Source organism: Thermobia domestica, chromosome 13 (genome assembly GCF_964235325.1).
Source record: "Thermobia domestica chromosome 13, izTheDome1.hap1.1, whole genome shotgun sequence".
NCBI classification, from domain to species: Eukaryota; Metazoa; Arthropoda; class Insecta; order Zygentoma; family Lepismatidae; genus Thermobia; species Thermobia domestica.
In genome coordinates, this window is record NC_137466.1 from 71,309,679 (window position 1) to 71,329,986 (window position 20,308).

Here is a 20,308-nt window from a genome sequence, read left to right on the forward strand (position 1 = left end):
ATATATATATATATATATATATATGTACTTTTCATGTAATACAATTTGATATCCAGTGGAAGTTTTTGAGTGTCGAAAGTAAGAATAACTGTCGTTGTAGGTTGTAGTTCATTGCGTTTGTTTTTACGAAAGATCCGTCGAGCAGAAGTTACTTGTACATCACATTGTATATACATCTGTGAGTAAATCGTCCATAGTGATGTCTGTCTGAATACCATGAATCACATCTGTGAAAAAGATGAGATGATGTGGGAAGTATTCTTCCCACTTATTTTTGGTTAAGATAGGGTGATTTAAAAAGCTATTACTCTCATCTCTTTATCTAAATCGGAGTTTTATAAGGTTACGACCAATTTTATCTATGGCTTCAATACCAGGAATTTCCGCATAGAAAATCATGTGACTGATTGACATTATGTTTTTTGCCAATATCTTCTGTATGAGATTTTAGAAAGATATAGTACGGAGCCAAATAGTGAGGCTAATCTTTGCTTTTTGAAATCTGTGTAGCGTTGTTATCTGGATTGAAAAAGATAGTCTTTAATTTCTCAGTAGCTGATACACCACTTTCTAAAGTTGGCGTTATGTCCTTTGTTTCAATTATGTTGGAAGGTGGAGTACCTTCCGTTAGTTCTTCGGTCTCCATTTTGTTTGAGTCAAAAAGGTAGGGAGAATCGGAGTAACTAGTGTCCTTGTCTTCCATTATGACAAACTTTAGATATTATTAACGTATAATGACATTTCTTGTATATGTAAGTGAAACCACAAATAAATCAGATAATTGTAAATTAGCAAATAAGTGAACGAAGAGAATATATAAAATGGATCTCACCCAAAATATGATCGATGATCGTCGAAACTTACAGAAGGTCATACTTTTCACCATGCACGAGGTGCTTGAAATGTTTGTGAAGTGGGTTGTGGAATTAACACTGCAGTATTATAATGTCACAAATATTAGTTATAATCTATAGATCACAACTAATCATGTTTTGCACTACTGAAGACTAGAATATTGATAACTTAAATGAAATTTGTTCCGCACAATCTTCATGGGTTATCATATACCGCCGCCATTTGCATCCTGTTCAGACAATCTATCAGTTCATCTCGTATTGATACCATGAATAATTGATGCGTTCATTTCTTCATCATCTTCGATTATCATCGAGATATAAAAAGAGTAATGCATACAATGAAGTACTATATGAAACAGGTACTTCCTAACAAACTTTGCACGCTCAACATACGATCTACTTGTACAATGGGAAACATACAATAAAAAGCAAGTGATAACGAATGAATTGAACACAGTGCGAAATGAACTAATATTCGAACTAAAAACAGTAACAGAAGTAACAGATTATCTATACCATGAATAAACTCAATTAAGTAGTCATCTGTAACCAGGATGCGAGTTACTGGGGGGATGAGGGGAATTTCCCCTCAATCATATTTTGTTCCTCCATCAAAGAAATCAACTGAAGTATTCCCACCGGGCATGCTCACTCCCCCCCCCCCAAAAAAAAACTATGCTTAGTATAACACCAAATTCCATTGATTTTTGTCATTTCTTGTAAGTTTAATCTGCTAACTGTATTTCGAAATGAGCGATGTAAACTATTCAGTTTTAGTCATTTCTAATTTCCCCACTATTTTCATCATTGTTTAGTTGAACTATCTTACTATGATTATAGTTGTTACTTGCAGCCGTATCCTCGAATCCTTCAGTTCTTTGTCGTTCGTGAATTTGAATGTACTGATTGCGGATAATAAAAGTCACATACCGATTTATAAATGCTCTTAGCGGTTGGTCAAGAACAAGTAAACAAACAGCTTCTTCCACCATACTTGACGAAGGTCGGACATGTCATATTCATCCACTACATTTGTATGGATTATTATCTTGTTTTAATCTTTGTCATATTTCATTCTCCAGTGTATTCTTTGTTAGCGCATGATCCTCTTTCCCCAGTGGTTTGCGTCAAGTTGCATTTAATTTGTAGTAATTGCCATGGTAATTATACAGGTTATCAGCAATTTTTGCGTTGCGTTGCGATACATAAATTTTACAGACACCGATATGGAATGTGCCTATATATCACATTCATCTTGTTCAGGCAATTTGAAGTGATACTTCTTTGCTTTTTTTTTTAATTCAGTGAATAGCTATTTCTAAGAAAAAGATTTCTTTGGTCAGATGAAAAAAGGGCCATGTTTAACTAGCAGTTTCCATAATATCCAATAAATAGAACAAGTGGACTTAATAGAGTGTACGTGGACTATTATTGCCTGAACGTTACTGCCTTTTATAGTTTACGGAAATGAACTTTCAAACTGTTCTCAAACTCTGAGTTATATTCTCTTGTGGTTATATGTTAGCGTACACGCTGGGGATGTGTTCGTAGTAAGCAGACACGGTAGTGAAGGTGATTAAGCGCATAATTGAAGATTTGTTTCTTTTAGGTAGTTGTTACACCTAATTGATATTTGCAACTATGTAAATACCACAAATATGGCATTTATATACCTGGCTCAGTTTCGCACTCTAACAGTAATTTGTTTTTACGTCGTAACTTGGGACATATATCTATCATGTTCAAGGTACGTCCTTTAGGTGCATACTGTTTCAGATACAAGATGTACTAGGCATGCTACATTTAGGTGTTCTAACTTCATCTCCCACATTTAATGCATTTGTTGCTTCTTTTTCTAAGCGATTGTGTACTAGAAGCAAGAAACGTATCAACTTTATTAGGCGGCAACTGTCGCCGATCAGCCCCGTATCCACGAAGGGGGCTTAGGTGGGCCGGGCCCCACTAAATTTCCACTGCTTCCCCCAAAAGTTTCACGGTAGGCTTGCAAAGGAACTATAATATGTTAATGAACTATAATAAGGTTGGATCGGGTTCCCTTTAACTTCTACCCCCCCCCCTATATTTTTGGGCTGGCTACCGTCCTGCCCCAAATGGCGCCTCTGCTCTTCACCTCTATTCTGGTAGCTCCAAGATTTGGAAGGAACACAAAACCACTGATACTACAATAATTTTGTCACATTATTTTCTTAAGTTTTAAAATGTCAATTATTTTAAAAATTAGGTTGTACTATAACAATTTACTAATCTGAACTAGGTTCAAGTTATTTTATAATTAGTATATATCCATGGTATTGTATGTATTTTTAAAGTTTAAAAAATCATAGTGTCAGGTGTGGGGTTCGAACCCACGCTCCCTATTGGGAACCAGAGCTTAAATCTGGCGCCTTAGACCACTCGGCCAACCTGACCATACACAAAGAAGCTCGCTAGTACACTTGTCGAACGGCACTGATGCTACACACTGGCTGCCTGAAGAGCCAAATGTAAACACAATGACGTCACATGAAACAAAGGTAAAAAGCCATTCCCCTTTCAATCTCTGTTGTGTTTGATTGGGTTTCTCTTCTCAGTCGTCCTTGGCAGTCAGCGAAATTTTTGTTGCCCTAAATAGCAGAAGAGAAGGTGTTGTTTTTCTCTTCTAAATGTATCACAAGGCTTTTTAAGCCTATAGCCTACTGGCAGTTTAAGCCTATAGGTTCAAAGCCCCTTTCTTTCACTTCAACTTCATCACTTGATAGCGAGGTCCCTCGTGCCTACAAGGTTAGAATATATGAGTTTGATTCGTGTGGCTCGGATTTGACGTTAAGTTGTAGGCAGTGATGCTAGTTTGAGGGATATTTCCCATGGCGTAGGGAGATTTAGCAAAGAATTTTTAAGGAGGGAAAAGTGAGATATTACAAATATGACAGTGATGCTCCCCCTTATGTCCATGACGCACCCCCCGCAATTGTCTATCCATAGGTGTTCTTCCATGAAAAAATCTTTTCTATTAATTTTTACACCCCCTCAAACATATTTATATAGGTTTTTAACCTCCCAAATATTTCAATGACGCAGTTTGCGTCATAGCCCCCCTTGTGGGCACCCCTGAATATGAGATAATATGTAAGTAAATTTAGCTTTTCAACAAATGTTATATTTTTAAGCACTGCGGCAGTATAGTGGAATACGGTGGCATTCTTTCCAGAACCTCACACACAAAGTGACAAACCTTTTTTTCCCACAAGCCTTTCGCGGCCTGGCTTGAGGGTCATTATAAAAGATAACATTGAATTAATAACAGATCAAAAGCACAAATGTATGTTGTGCAGATAAAAGCATAGTATAATAATCTATAGCTGTGCAATAATGCGCTCTCTTTAAACAATTATAATATATACAATGGCATATATATATATATATATATATATATATATATATATATATATATATATATATATATATATATATATATATATATATATATATATATACAGGACCTTGTACAGGACCGTATCCACAGGGGTTCTAGGGGGCCGGTCCCCTAATATTTTTCTGACCCACCCTAAAATTTTCACGGTAGGCTTGCAAATGAACTATAAAAATGTTGGAGCGGGCCCCCCTAACTTCAACCGCCCCCTCCTACATTTTTGGGCTGGCTACGCGCCTATCGCCGATCTTTTGGCAGTGAATATGGAAGAACCATGAAATAAAGTAAATAGAAACTTGTCATTTTGTTGTAAAATTACATGGCGAGTAGATTTTATCTGATCACAACGGTTATCGTCGAATATACGCGGTTAAAGGAGCACTCTGATTAGCCAAATTCGAAAGACCTCAACAATTTACCTCTCTACAAGCAACGTTGTCTCCATCGCCTCAGTGGCCAACTCGGATGCCGGTGGGTGTAGCCAAGCGGTCTGAGGCGTTAGGCTGATGATCGTGAAGGTGAAGCCCATTGGGGGTTCGAGTCCCTCTGAAGAGCAAGGGTAGAATTTTAACTGTCCTCGATGTTTCTGTTTTTCGTGTCCCTCTCGTGTCTAGTGGTCCTGAGAAGTGGTTAAGATAGAAAAAAATAGTCAGGAATTTTTAAAGAAAAAAAAAGTCGGAAGAGCGCGCGGCTAGTAATCCAAAGGTTGGTGTTTCGCGCCCACTCTAGGGTAGCCCTATTTTTTATTTGTTTAAAGTTATTTTTTTAGACTCACCTTAATGTAAACGCATTACGCTTATAGGCGATTTAACATATTTTGAGGGAGTCATTTTGTGTTTCATTGACGCTTACTGCATGGGGAACATAACTAGAACATACTAGGCACGTTCCCCAGGTACATGTCAGGCATGTGCCTAGGAGCGGACATAGACTGTGACTATCACTTGCCATCCACATGATATCTCCTTCAGAGTACATAAGGCAGATACTGGACACATTCCCATGTACCTGAGGGAACATGATAGTCATATGCCTGCTATGTGCTTGTGCTGTTAGGGTTCTTTTTAAGTTCGTTCTGGCAATGCTCATGGAGCATTCTCAACTGGTTTATTTTGTAAATTAAAATGAAATTATTTGTTGGTTGTAGAACGCAGTGATAATAGCATAGTGCTATCACTTTTTTCATCACCATTTGGACTTCTCCTTAAGTATGTTTTCTTTTAGTATCCTTCTGCTTCTGTTTATTCTTGAACTGCTTATTCGAAGTATTAACTGCATTTTCCGGAACCTGCGTATCCCGACTACTCTGTATGTCATTCATCTCTATCTGTTTTTGGTAGGGTTGCCAACTCTGAAAAATAAAATTACCGACACTCGCTCATAATTCCCAAAATAGATGAAGAATGATTCTATTGTAAATCATGAAACATATTGTTGATTCCAGTGACGTAACTAAGGGGAAGAAATTGGGTCTTGTACCCCGGGCGCCGGATTGAGAGGGCGCAAAACTGGGCAAATATTTATTTTGACTGTAAAGTAAGGAAAAGAGTTTTAGCAAACTAAAGATCTTGGGACCATATCCATAGAGATTAAGTTAGCTTCAAAGCTATCCTTTTTGACATTGTACAAATCCTTTGCAGCCGAAAGAGCCCGCAAAGTTAAATTTTAGTTCTAGCCTTTTCTGATTTCGTTTAACTTATATTGATTTAAGAGATTTGCAAACTGTTCGAGTGCAATACTCGAGACAACAGCTTGACTGTTTGTTAGAATTAAATATTCTATTCTAAAACAACAGATTGTTGATGCATTCTACGCATATGCACATCCCGATATAATTCAAAAACTTTTTTGCAATTATTTTGATAAGACTAAGAATATGTCGTGCATGCTATTCTCAGATTATCTGGAAATCAAGTACCAATTAGTTTGATGTTTTATCTTGTACTAAAAATTAAATTATGTACTGCAATTTTGTAATCAATTTTGTAATCACTTAAAGAAAAAATATAATAGGAGAATTACTGTTTGATGCCAATATTAGGAGTAGTCAGGGAGTGTTTTAGTTTGGTTGGTCAAGATAGGGCGCTAAGGCGAGTTCTTGCCCCGGGCGACAACTAGCCTACTTGCGTCGCTGGTTGACTGACAAAAATACCGGTCTGCCGGTAAAATACCGGTCAGTTGACAACCCTAGTTTTTGGGCTGCTGTACATGCTTGAGAAAAGTGATTCGCCATTGAACAATAAAAGCAGCGCTTGGTCCAGGCTGAGAATTGATCTTTGGAATAAACCATCCTACACGTTTTTCAAGCTTTCTGCAGTAGTTTCTGCTAACAAACGCTGAAAGTCGAGGTAGACAAAGCGAAGATGATTATCCACTGAAGTTAGGAGACTGTATAATTTGGGATTTTTCGTAAAAATCTATTATATTCAATCCACTTGAATCATATTCTCTTCATCTCAATAAACCCAATTACGATTCCGGTTGTTCGATGGCATTAGCTAGGTCTATAGATTGTTGAAATGTTAACTTATGAAGGATGATTCCTCGGTCAGCTACGAAATTCCTGGAAACATTTTCCCGATCGTGCACAGTCTAGCCAGTATCGGACTGGGAGGTATAGGCAGGATCCTGACAGGAACCTGACTTGGAGGGCCCCATCTTCCCTTCACATGTAGTATATAGTAGCGTCATAAAGCATACTAATAGGGAGACTTACTGAAGTGTTACTCACCGATTTGAATTAATCTTTGCACATTTGTAGAACATCGAATCGACACGTATTTTTTTTATTATTATTATTTCGGCAATGGTGCGGTTTTAAGGGTAGAAACCACCCTTTGAACATTACGGGTGGTATCGAAGCATAGACAAAACAACAATCATTTAATGTAGAAGAAAACAATGTCAGGGAGTTTTAGAACAACTGATTCAGAATCTGAAGTCAAAATTACAAACTTCAAACTGGCGGATCCATTATGGCGATTACAATTACAAAAAGTCTTCTACTTTGAAATGTTATATTTTTAACCAAGAACAATCATATTTGGGGAGGTTGTAGACGGATTTGAAACCCCTTTCTGTGTTTGTTTTAACGAGATGCTTGATTAAAATACGTCTCTGCACTTTCACTATTAAGTCCCCTTGCCTAATCACTATTCGGGGTGCTTATTGAAAATGACTCCCTTCCCCTCTCACTAGTCGTCGTGCATATTTAAAGTGAGTCCCCTCTCTTCTCAATATGTGGGGTGCTTATTTCAAATCCTCGCAGTAATCCCTGCCAAATGATTGTTCTTGGCTAGCACAGCATTTCAAACCAGAAGACTTTTTTGTAATTCTAATAGCCAAGAGAATCCGCCATTTTGTATTTTGTAAATTTGACCTCAGATTCTGAATCAGCTGTTCTAAAACTCCCTGGCATTATGTTTTCTTCCACATTAAATGATTATTTTCTGTATATGCTTCGACACCACTCTTGACGGTTCAAAGGGTGGTTTCTGCCCTTAAACCCGCACCATTACAGAAATAAAAAATATGTGTCGATTATTTTTCGATGTTCTATAAATGTGCAAAGTTTCACTCAAATCAGTAACACTTCAATAAGTCCCCTTGTAAGTTTCACCTCCATATTCATTATTTTTATTCTGCTTATAGTAAATGGCAATCTATTTCCAATGGGGTTTAATAAAATGTTAACCTGAAATTAGAGTTAATACTTAGATCGAATATTATGGATAGTTATAACAGACAGGTGAAGTGATAGCTTCACGAATGTTGTTCCAGTGGACGCACAAAAGCCTTCAATTATACGTTGAAACAGGCCGGTAGCCAGCCCAAAAATGTAGGGGGGCGGTAGAAGTTAGGGGAGGGGTGCCAAATCCAACCGTATTGTAGTTCATCATCATATTATACAGTAGTTCATTTGCAAGCCAACCGTAAAAATTTTAGGCTCCCATTTGGGGGCTATAATACGGGTCTGTGTTGAAACATTTTAAGATTTTATCTTATGTTTTCTACAAATTGTATTTATAGTCTATATTTCTTTAGGAATCAGAAGCTATTATAAACACACAGGCATATAGTTTAATATAAGTATTGAAGTATATAAGACATATTACTGAATCATATTATGGCACTGTTGGTAGATTTAAAGTTAAAGGAAACATTTCGGCCTCCCATTTGACACCTTCTTCCTAAGCTCGAACGTTTAATTCCAGTAGCCTTCTTCCTAATCATGTGATAAATATAACTGAAAAAATGGAAGAAATAATTTTAAAGCTGCACATGAACCATTGTACTTTAGAATCACCGGGAATCAAAGGGTTAAGTTCTGTTGGTCTAATATATTGTCTTAAAGAAATTGTTAAGTGCACTAAATTAGACAGTAAATTTGATTTAGTGTAAATTATAATTTCCCAGCTATTCCTTTTTTAATGTGGTTTATTACTAGTTAATGATATTGAAGATATACCACATTGTTTTTGTTGTTGTTGTTTTTCTTTTTATAAATTTAGATTGCTGTCTTGAATAAATTGTAATAATTTCTTAATTCCAATTTATGGTATGTAAAATCATATTTAGGGATAAGAGATGGCGCAGTAACCACTAAGTATTGGGGAGCTTTGCTCTCAGTTTTTATTCAATTTTTACTATTTACATTTCAATATTTTTGAAAATGTTGTTATTTGTTACAGTTTTAACATACCTTATTCAATTTCAATATGTACATGCGCCGCTTATCCTTCCTTATTACATTAACAGTTTGAAAAACCATTATAATTAAAACAGGCTAATTCGGCAATTTTGCCACGAGCCCTCTTAATACATAAACTTATTTCAAACAATTTTCATTTAAAACAACATTAGTGAAGCAGTCCACAGGGCTCTATACCCGGGACTTCCTCTATATAAATCTCCCGTAATGGGGCGTTTACACTTAGTCGATTTAGTCGTACGACTAAATCGATTTAGTCGCACGACTAAATCGACTCGCTGCATTTGCCACTAAATCGAAGCAACTAGGCCGAATCAAATCAATGGATGTGTTCAATTATTTCCACCACAGAAAATAGAACGTCTTTTAATTCAGTTGCCAGTCGATTAGTCGCTTTCGATCAACAAGCGATTAAGTTGAATGCCCGTTTACACGGTCGATTAAGTTGAAAGTGACGTCAATTCAACTGAATCGAACGCAAATCGACAAAGTGTAAACGCCCCATAAGGGAGGTAACTGGAACTTGAAAGTCATATTTGTGGTGACTAGGAAAGTATGAAAAAATTAAGATTTTACTGAAGATAATTATTTTTTGCTGTAGAAGTTCAGTAGTACTTGGCGAAGTTTGTGCTCAAAACAAGGGGAGGAAGAAACAATACAAACCCTTTGTAATCGTAACGGAGGCTTTTTGTGTAAGACTATCATAATTTGAACCTCCTGTTATTAAAAGAAAGAAGAAAGTGTCACTTAAAAGTGACATATAGATGTGTGAAAATAGTCTAACCGTGGGAGGTGAGAAAAACATGTGAAATAACTTTTAGAAACATGGGAAACACAATAGAAAAGGTTAGAATTTGAAATTGAGAAGCTTTTTGTAACTGCCACGTAATTTTATCATTCTGTCATTAAAAGAAAGAAGATACTGTCACTTAAAAGTGAGATATAGATGTGTGAGAATACTTTAACTGTTGGAAGCCAGAAACCGGGTTGCCCCGCAGACAATGGGTAGAAAGTATAGGTGTATAGAAATACACTATTGTTTAAATGACATATGATGACAGGTAATGGTTGATGTACTATTGTATGTATAGAAGTTACATAAAAGAGAATAATAAAAGATGTCAAAGTTGTAAAAATAAATGATGTTTAAAAAACCTTGGAAACTTGTTGAACAATGGGAGCTTGTTATAAAGAATAATAGAAGTATACAATACATTGCAGCTGCATGTTTTAAAATAATAAAAGAGAAACCTTGCAGCTGTATGCTTTAAAGAATAATAATTTAAGTGATGAACAATAGCTGATTGTTATAAAGAAAAATAAAAGACTTTTTTAAACCGGCGGCGGCGGAAAGGCGGACGCGGCGCGGGAAGGCGCGGCGCACGAATGCCTGGGCGCGAACGGTAAAAGAAATGTGTATGCGGATGGTAATAAACTTGAAAATGAAGTAAAAGAGAGGATGATATAGAATTGTTAAAAGAAGACAATAGTATTTACCTTGAACGTATATATGAAAAGAATTTTGGGATTTTTTTGTTAGTGTAAAGAAAAGTTTCTATGTTATTGTATTGTGATAATGACATGTTTAAATATTGTTTTGAAAAGAAATAGGTGACTTGCATAAACTTGATGGTATTGGAGGACGCCATTTTGTTTGTTTGAACTGCTTAAATACTGGAGTTTTGGAAAATGTATGTATTTTAGCTATGGCTGCTACACAGAAAGAAGATTTTGTGTACGCGGATGAAGAGACGTTGTTTTCTCCGCAGTGTGTGGAGAATAACCCGAAGATCGAGAATAGCGATTTATCGGTAAACGGCAGAGCAGAATCTCCAGACAGTGTAAAAACTATTTATTTATCATCTTCGGATGATGATGATGATATTGATATTGAAGAAGATGAAGAATTTGTGGGAGGATCACCATCCTTATTATCGCGAACAGTACGATTTTGTAGATTACATTGTACATGTGGAAATTTTAAAGTGGATAGAAAGTGCATTTTAAATGCTATAAAGAACTGGAAAACAAATAAAATTTTAATTTGTAGTGGGAAACAAATAAAATTTTAATTTGTAGTGTTTTGAAAATGTAGACAATCAAATGGCCGATGAGTGTTTATTTATGACTGAAGAAGAATTGGTGGAACGAGCCATATCAACTTTAATAGAAATAGAAGTTGAAGAATTGTTTTATACATATGCTAAATCGGATATAATAGGCATATGTACCCAGGAAATGTTTTATGAATTATATTATGATTTGATTGAAGAAAGGGATAAGACATTTTTAACTGACGTGATTGAAATTTTTAGAATGAAAGACAGAAAACATGTGTGAATTGATTTACAGATGTAAAGTGAACTTTGTGTTTGTGTAAATAGTGTAAAGACATACAAAAAGTGAATCAACAATTTATACTTTAAACTTTTAACTATGCATGTATACATATTACATATTTAGAAAATAATTTTTGTGTATCATGTAGTGAAGAACATATTAGTGAAGTTTGTGTTTTAAAAACTATAAGTGCATACTTACGTTTTAATAATAATATTGCTTGTGAATAATGTTTGCTGCATCTTGAACATCAATGTTTATTTCATCATGATATTGAAACTTTTGCTGTAAGATATTTATCCAACGACATAACTCTTATTGATTTATTTGAAGAACATCATAGTGAAATTTCAAGTATAAACTTTATACGCAAAGCGCGTGAACACTGAATTTGTTGCTGTTTTTCTTGTTAGAACGTGAACATAAAATTTCACCATGTGTTAATGAATACATTATTGACATACAAGGTTTTAAGATTTCAAACCATGAATTTATTATACGTGAATTTTGTTTAACTGCGTGTGATGATATAATAAATTTGCATTGTTTAATAAAATCATCAGTAGAATATAATGTACTTCCATTAGGTTGTTAAAAACAAATTGAATGGTTACCATTAAACTTACATGGATTAACTTGGAACGATAAATACTGTTATAGTGTTTTACACATACGTAACTTTATATATTTACTTTGTAAAGAAGATGCAACCTTTTATTGTAAAGGTGCAGAAAAAACACTTTGGATTAAAAATATTTTTATAACATTGATTGTAATGTATGCAAACAAGAAATAATAATAATTATTATTATTTTGTGTAATGATTGATAATAGCATTAATTTTGTGTTATTATAGTAATTTTATTGTAGTGATGAAAATATAAAGAAATAAACTTTTGCATTATCATAATTTTTGTTGTTTTTCTTTAAAAATGGTTAATGAAATAAATAATTAGAAAAATTTGAAAATGATTGCAAGTAACATATGTTTGATATTTATTTTCTTTTGCATTTACTTATATTATATAGTGATTAGTATTGTTTCACATGTTTGCATTTTTTTAATTTTTGAAAATATTATTTTACATTTTAAGAAAATATTTAAAGATAACTACATATAATAATAAAATATATACGTATATAAAAGTTTAATACTTAAATAATTTATGTATGAACTATTAAAAAAGAAATGTTTTTGAAAATACTAAATTACTTGAACACTTGGTATGACCGTGTTAAAAATTGCAAAGAAAACTTTACTTTCGTATTTTATCGTTTCTTTTGGAAAAACTTATAGTTAAAAAGTGTGACTTTACGAATAATTTTTGTGTTATTTCAAGTAACACGATATGTAGAAAATGTTTGGAGAATTTGTTTTATTAAGTAAACTGTTTATTTTTAAACTTTCGTATTATTAACAGAACCGTTTTACAAAAACTATTTATTTAAGTTTGTGCAATAAATTACACGAGCATGTGTGAACTAATAAAAATTATTTTAAAAAATAAAATGTGCAAACTTAGAAAAACATAAATTAATATTTATTGTGTTTTCGATATAGAAAACAATTTTACATTGTTTTGATGTTAGTATACTTTTAAAAATATATACATATACATACCTGCATAATGAAAAGCAAAACATATGTCGCAGTTGGAAGCTCTGCTAGGCAATGAAATCTATATTTACCAATGAAAAGTAAATACCAACTTGTAACACGCGTGCGCATTTGTTAAAAGTTTATACGCATGCGCCAATTTATTTATGAAAAGGAAAACATATGTTGCCGTTGGAAGTTTTGGTAACCAACGGAAAGTAAATACCAAGTTTGTAACACGCATGCGCACTTGTTAAAAGCTTATACGCAGGCGCAAATTTATTTATGTATACACAGGGACATTACTTAAATAGTAAAGTATTTGTGAAAATGTGTAGTAGACAAGTATTCCATTCCGAGTATATTTCGCCACGAGAGAAAGAACTTAAACTTGTTAATAGGAAGAAAGTTATTTGTGAAGTGAAATTATTATATCCTAATGAAGAACATTGTAATTTGTTTAGAAGATTTTATCGAAAATGATGATGAAATACAATTTGAAAAAGTGTATCCTAATACACATAATGAAATTCGTGAATTATTGTAAACTGTAAGTGCAATCGGTTTAAAGTAAGTAAGTTGTGCATAAAAGAACTTTTTGAAAATTATAAACTGAATGAACCACTACTTTGTTCTGCTTGTTCATTAAGAATACCAGATGAGCGCCTTCATTTATGTTTATTAGCATACAATAATCGATTGAAACGTGCTGTGTGGGAATTTGTAATTAAGAAGACAACTCGTGACATAGTGTTTGAATTGTACTTGAAGAAACATTGTTTAGACTATAATTACAAACAAAACAAAACGCTTTTAAATAGATTTAATTTATCATATGAATCACTTACATTTTGTGATACTTATATTTCTCAGTTAGTGGAACTGTTTTTAAAAAAAGACAAAAATGCCTACAGGAAACACACCGTGTGTGTATAATTGTAGTTCTTTTTTGTGAATGAACAGTGTGTGTTGGATTGTATTTCAAGATGGAAACCAGAATATAAACTTGTATGTGAAGGTTGTTTCGAAAACTCACGTATTATAGAGCACCATGATTGCATTACTGGTGACTATGAAATGATGTGCTTTAATGCATGGCGTGTTATGGTACAAGGGGATACTTTTGATGAACTGTATGAAATCTTTTCATCATATCACAATATTGAAATAGATGATTGGACGTTTATTTATGTGTTATATAATATTTTTATTAATCAAAAATTATGTTGATTTAATTACAGAGCTTTTCTTAGAAAAAGATTTTGTTTATAATTTTTATAATTTTTAATTTGTATTATGTGTTAGTGAAATAAGTAAACGAAGTAAAAGTTATACAATGTAAATACAATAAATTTTGTATTGTAAAATACTTATTATAATTTGAAACAGAAAAATGAGAAAATTGTTTACATGTACATGAATTAAAATTAAAATTGAATATAATATTAAATATTTATTTATATTATATACTTGGTAACAATTTTTATTTATATGTAATCACCTTTAAATTATGTGAAAAATAAAAATATTATTTCTATAAAAGTATTTTTGTTATTTTCATTTGTTTCTAATATATAGTTTCTAGTTTTTGTATACACGAAAAGTTTGTAATGTTATATGCAATCGTATTTAGTTATAATTTTGAACGCATTGAAATTTATTTTGTATTCTTTTACATACATGTTTTCATTTTGTAATTGTGCATAAAATCGAATTACATAATTATTTTAATATCATTTTAATACATTAGGTAAATTATAAAAAATGAAATAACATTTCTAAAGAAAAAATATAATAAGATAATCATGTTTGAAATACATACATAGTAAAAACTTTTGAAAGGAAAGTAGAAAAGAATTAATGTTTATTTTATATTAATACTTCAATATAATAACAAGAAACTTTAACATTGAGTTTGTTCTTTAGTATACGCAAATATTGTTAGGACAAGTTGTTTTTTAGAATGACTTTTTAATTACGCAAGAGAATAATTATTAATGAAAAAAATAAGAAACAATGTTTACAAAAAGTTTACGGAAAAATGTATTATAAACGTTATTGGTTTATGCTATTGATATTTTCGTTAACGGTTTATTTTGATATTTCCCTAAAAGTATAACAGTAGTGAAAAAAGATTTCATAGTAAACATGTATTACAAATACAATAAGTTAAAAAAAGTTGAAATCGCATATTACATAGTAATAAAAATACTGAGAAAAGTATATTGAAAACATAATATTGTATAATGAAAAACAAAAAATAATGAAAAGTGTAAAATACAAAACATAAAGTGAAACACTTACACAATTAACAACAACAAAAATAATGAAAAGTGTAAAATAGAAAACATGAAGTGAAACACTTACACAATTAACAAAGTTTTAATAAATCGAGCAAACAAAATAGCTACTTTAAAAAGTTATAATAGAAACACTTACAAATTAATATCGAGTTTCTAATGAAGTGATCAAACAAAAAAACTAACATGTATACATATATAATTGAGTAATAGAAATATTGCAAAGAAATTTAAGAACTACGTATGTATATACAAATTAGTAAAAGGGAAACTTAAATTACACATATTTAATAATGAGCTTTTCTTTAATACACGCAAATATTGTTTGTATATATATTTTTTACACTGAGCTTGTAATGAAGTAAAATAATGAAAAAAAGAAAAGCGTACCATTAAAAATTACGAGTTTGCACAGCAATTTTTATATTTTCAGATTATCTTTGGTATGCTCACACGAAGTGTTCGAGTAATTTATTACGAGACGTTAAATAAATAAGGAGTTTGCACCGCAATTTTTATATTTTCACAATCAAAGCTTGTTCAGAGCTTCTGCAGGAAGCGACCCATTAAAAACTAAGAGTATGCAACGCCTGCAATTTAAAGTTTATACATTAACTAAAAATAAAAAATAGAAACAAAACTTAAAACAGAATGTTGCAATCCAAATTGCAAAAGAAAATTAAAAGTATAACTTAAAACACAATGTTACATTACAAATTCCGAACTAAAATAAAAATTATAAGTGAAGAAATAAAAATGCAGAACTGAAAACGAAAATACAAAATAAGATTAGAACAATGTTGTAATCCAAAATACACAAAGGAAAATAAAAATACAAACATAAAACATACTAAACATTATATAGTAATATAGATCATCATTTTCACCAACTTTGTTCGGAAATCTTACTATAGTAAATAATATAGTGATATAAATATTGACAAAAGTATATTTAAAATATTTACATAGGTACACATGCAATTAGTAAAACATATAGTAGTGTATACTGAAAAATCACACTCTATGAGTGTTCTGTTTAAAAATTATTTATAACTTCACAACAATTTTAATATGTTGACATTCAAGAAAGTTAACAAAAATAAATTGAGCTACTAATGAAGCAAACGAATAAAATAATTGCAAGTAAGTTACTTTGTGTTTCTCTTGGAATTATTTGTAGGTTGACACAACTTTTAATATTTTTGGATCATCTTTGGTATGCTCACACGAAGTGTTCGAGTAATTTATTACGAGAGGTTAAATAAATAAAAATAATACTACAATTACAAATTACATCACATTATGTAATATTACTGTTACTAAATTTAAAATATGTTAAAACACCTGCGTACGAGACTACAAACTAATTGCTTTTGCGTATGAGATTACAAAAACTAAGTGCGTTTGGGTACGAGATTACAAAACTAAGTGCGTTTGTGTACGAGATTACAAACTGTATTACATCCTATACAGGTATTAGTGTTATACTCCATGTTAATATTACAACTAATATTGTTATAAAATTACAATTACTAATGTTTAAAGTTACATTTACCAAACGTGTGCGGGAATTGTTCATACATTCTTATGTTTATGTTCGGTTAAGTTCGGCAATTTTCGGAACCATTCGTGTAATACATTAGCAACATGTACAGAAATTGTAAATAAACTCTTATGTTTATGTTCGGCAATGTTCGTAAAACTTCGGGAAACTTCGGGAACCTTCAAAAATCTTCGTGTTAACTTGTTCAATTTTCCAATTATTACTATTTTATAAGATAATAAAATATTTGAAAATAACGTTTACTAGATTAATTGTAAATATTTTCAAAGTTATACAAATATTATAATCTTATTACATATACTACATATCATTAATGCAGAGAAAATACATTAAAATCCAACCGCCATGTTTTTTTTCTTCAAACAACGCCATCTGTACACATAACATTGACATTAGTGTGTATAAGACTGTGCGTGTTTGTACATGTACCATAGCAAGTTACCGAGAGTTTTTTGTTTTTATAACCGGCAATGCCCCGCGCAATTTCCGGGCGGCAATATTTTACGCGTCCCGCGTCGCGAAAACCCTTTTGCGGACGCAAATACCACGCGACGCGCACCGATAACGGTAAAAAAGGCGCGAAAATGATATTTATTTTAGTAATATCATTTATTTTATCTAATCATATAAAAATATATTCTCTAATAAGCACATTTCCAAAGTTTCAAAAAAATCGACGCCATATTGTTTATGCAAATTCATTAAATTTTTATTTTCAATTTACAATGTTCTGATAGTATATGTATAGTATAGTAATGTTCCTTAAGTCCTAAGGTTCAAGAAAATACCTTTCTTTACTTTCTACGACCAATAGTTTGCCGTAAAAAGCCAAAAATAAAAAATGTACTTTTTGAACAACCCTTATATAAATTCGAAAAAATAAAAATTTTTCAAGTTTATCATGTAGGGTGTCTTTCTATATAGATTTTGACCTGACAAATCGTTTTCTGTAGTCCATTTTGTCCTACGATAAATAGTTTACGATTTATGTTCATTTAAAGTTATTTTAAAGTTACAATGTTCTAGCTGATATCGTAGTGTTCCTTAGGTCCTAAGGTTCAAGAAAATACCTTCCTTTACTTTCTATTTGGTCTAGGAATTAATTCGTGCGGGTGGACAAGAGATGGCGCAACGAACGGAGCGTCCCACAGTTCCGTGTATCCACACATGTGTTGCAAACCCCTGTCATCGCGTATCGTTCGTAGTATAGGGCAGTGGATTAAAGCGTCAACAACACCAGTTTGTAGTTAAGTGAACATGGCGCAATTTGTGCCTGATAAAGTGTTTTTGCGGGGTGTCCTGCTGCATTACTTTAACATGCAGAAAAGTGCGACTGAAAGTCATCGTATTTTGGTGGAAGTGTATGGTGACCATGCTCTAGCTGAGCGAACGTGTCAGAAGTGGTTTGCACGGTTTAGAAATGGTGATTTCGGCTTGGCAGACCAAGAGCGAGCTGGACAGCCAAAAAAATTTCAAGACGAAGAATTGACAGCATTGCTCGAGCAGGATTCGTGTCAAACGCAGGAACAACTTGTAGCAGCATTAGGCGTTGATCAAACAGCAGTCTCCAAACGCTTGAAAGCCATGGGAATGATTCAAAAGATGTCACATTGGGTTCCACATGAATTGAAAGACAGAGACGTTGAAAGACGAAAAACCATTTGCGAATTGCTGCTTCAACGACAGAGCAGAAAGGGGTTTCTGCATCGAATTATTACGGGTGATGAGAAGTGGATCCATTACGAGAACCCTAAACGAAAAAAGGCCTGGGTGAAACCAGGTGAACCAGGTCCATCACAACCAAAACGAGATATTCACTGTGCAAAGGTTATGCTGTTCATATGGTGGGATATGAAAGGTGTGGTGTACTATGAGCTGCTGCAACCGGGTGAAACTATGAATGGAGAACGTTATCGACGACAATTAATGCGTTTGAAGCAAGCTCTGGCCAGAACACGACCAGAATGGGAGAACAGACATGATAAACTTATTGTTCAACATGATAACGCTCGCCCACATGTCGCAAAACCGGTCAAAACCTATTTAGAAAATGTCGGATGGGAAGTTTTACCCCACCCGCCGTATTCACCAGACGTTGCTCCTTCGGACTACTACTTGTTCGATTGCATGAACAACGATTTGATTGGACAGCGGTTTACTTCTTCAGAAGATATCGAAACATGGGTCTCTGACTGGATCGCTTCCAAGGATGAGGACTTCTTTCGCCACGGAATCCGTACATTGCCTGACAGATGGGCGAAAGTGGTGGCTAGCGATGGACAATATTTTTCTTAAGGTATTTATGTATTTTGTGTTTGTACTACAGCTTCAATATGTGCGTACCAACCGCACGAATTAATTCCTAGACCAAATACAACCAACAGTTTTCCATAAAAAGCCAAAAATAAAAAAATGTACTTTTAGAACAACCTTTATATAAATTCGAAAAAATAAAAATTGTTCAAGTTTATCATGTAGGGTATCTTTCTATATAGATTTTGACCTGATAAATCGATTTCTGTTGTCCGTTTTGTCCTACGATCAATAGTTTACGATTTATAATCATTTAAAATTATTTCAAAGTTACGTTGTTCCAACTGATATCATAGTGTTCCTTAGGTCCTAAGGTTCAAGAAAATACCTTTCTTTACTTTCTACGACCAATAGTTTGCCGCAAAAAGCCAAAAAAATGTACTTTTTGAACCACCCTTATATAAATTCGAAAAAAATAAAAATTGTTCAAGTTTATCATGTAGGGTGTCTTTCTATATAGATTTTGACCTGACAATTCGATTTCTGTTGTCCATTTTGTCCTACGATCAACAGTTTACGAGTTATGTTCATTTAAATTTATTATACGGAAAAATCTTAGTCTTTTTCCATCAGCACCATCTACAGACCAACACATGTCAGTAGTAAACAGGTTTTAGTGCAGTTAACACCAAATCTTATCGGGTTAGTCTTATTTGTACAAACGCCAATGCCCCATACGTTTACCGACAAAAATATTTTGCCGCTTCCCGTGTTTTTATCCCGCCATATTTTGGTTGTTCGTATACAGTTTTCGTATGTGCTTGAAACATTGAAGAGGATGACATTTTGTCTTAGGTAAGTATCATCGTTTTAACATTTCTATAATTTGCATGTGCTTTGCAATACACTATAATGTAGCTTTACATAGGCATATCTTCTAAATCCATTTGTAATGTTTCAAATGGCACACATATCTTTAAAGTAACGCTAAATAGCTAAAGAAAAAAATAATCACTCAGAAGCATTTACATATTCACTTACAATCTCAATTTATTCTCAATAATCCGCGCACATAATCATATTCTGCATACGGCACTATTTTCAACAGACAAATTATTCTATTTCGTTAATTTAATTCAATCATTTGGTTTTCGTTTTCTCTTGGCTTACAAAAGTTCTGCAGTTTTGCTCTTGAGAAAACAATTTGTCTTCCTTCCTGTGGAATGTCGTAAATTCCATTCCATTCACCTAGCAAT

General features: G+C 33.0%; 1 non-coding gene across 1 annotated transcript; it reads right to left on the reverse strand.

Annotated features, from left to right (window-relative positions):
• Nucleotides 1-3,202: 3,202 nt before the first annotated feature.
• TRNAL-UAA (transfer RNA leucine (anticodon UAA)) lies at nt 3,203-3,286 on the reverse strand. Its single transcript has one exon. It is a non-coding gene; the product is annotated as a tRNA-Leu (tRNA).
• Between the last annotated feature and the right edge of the window lie 17,022 nt (nt 3,287-20,308).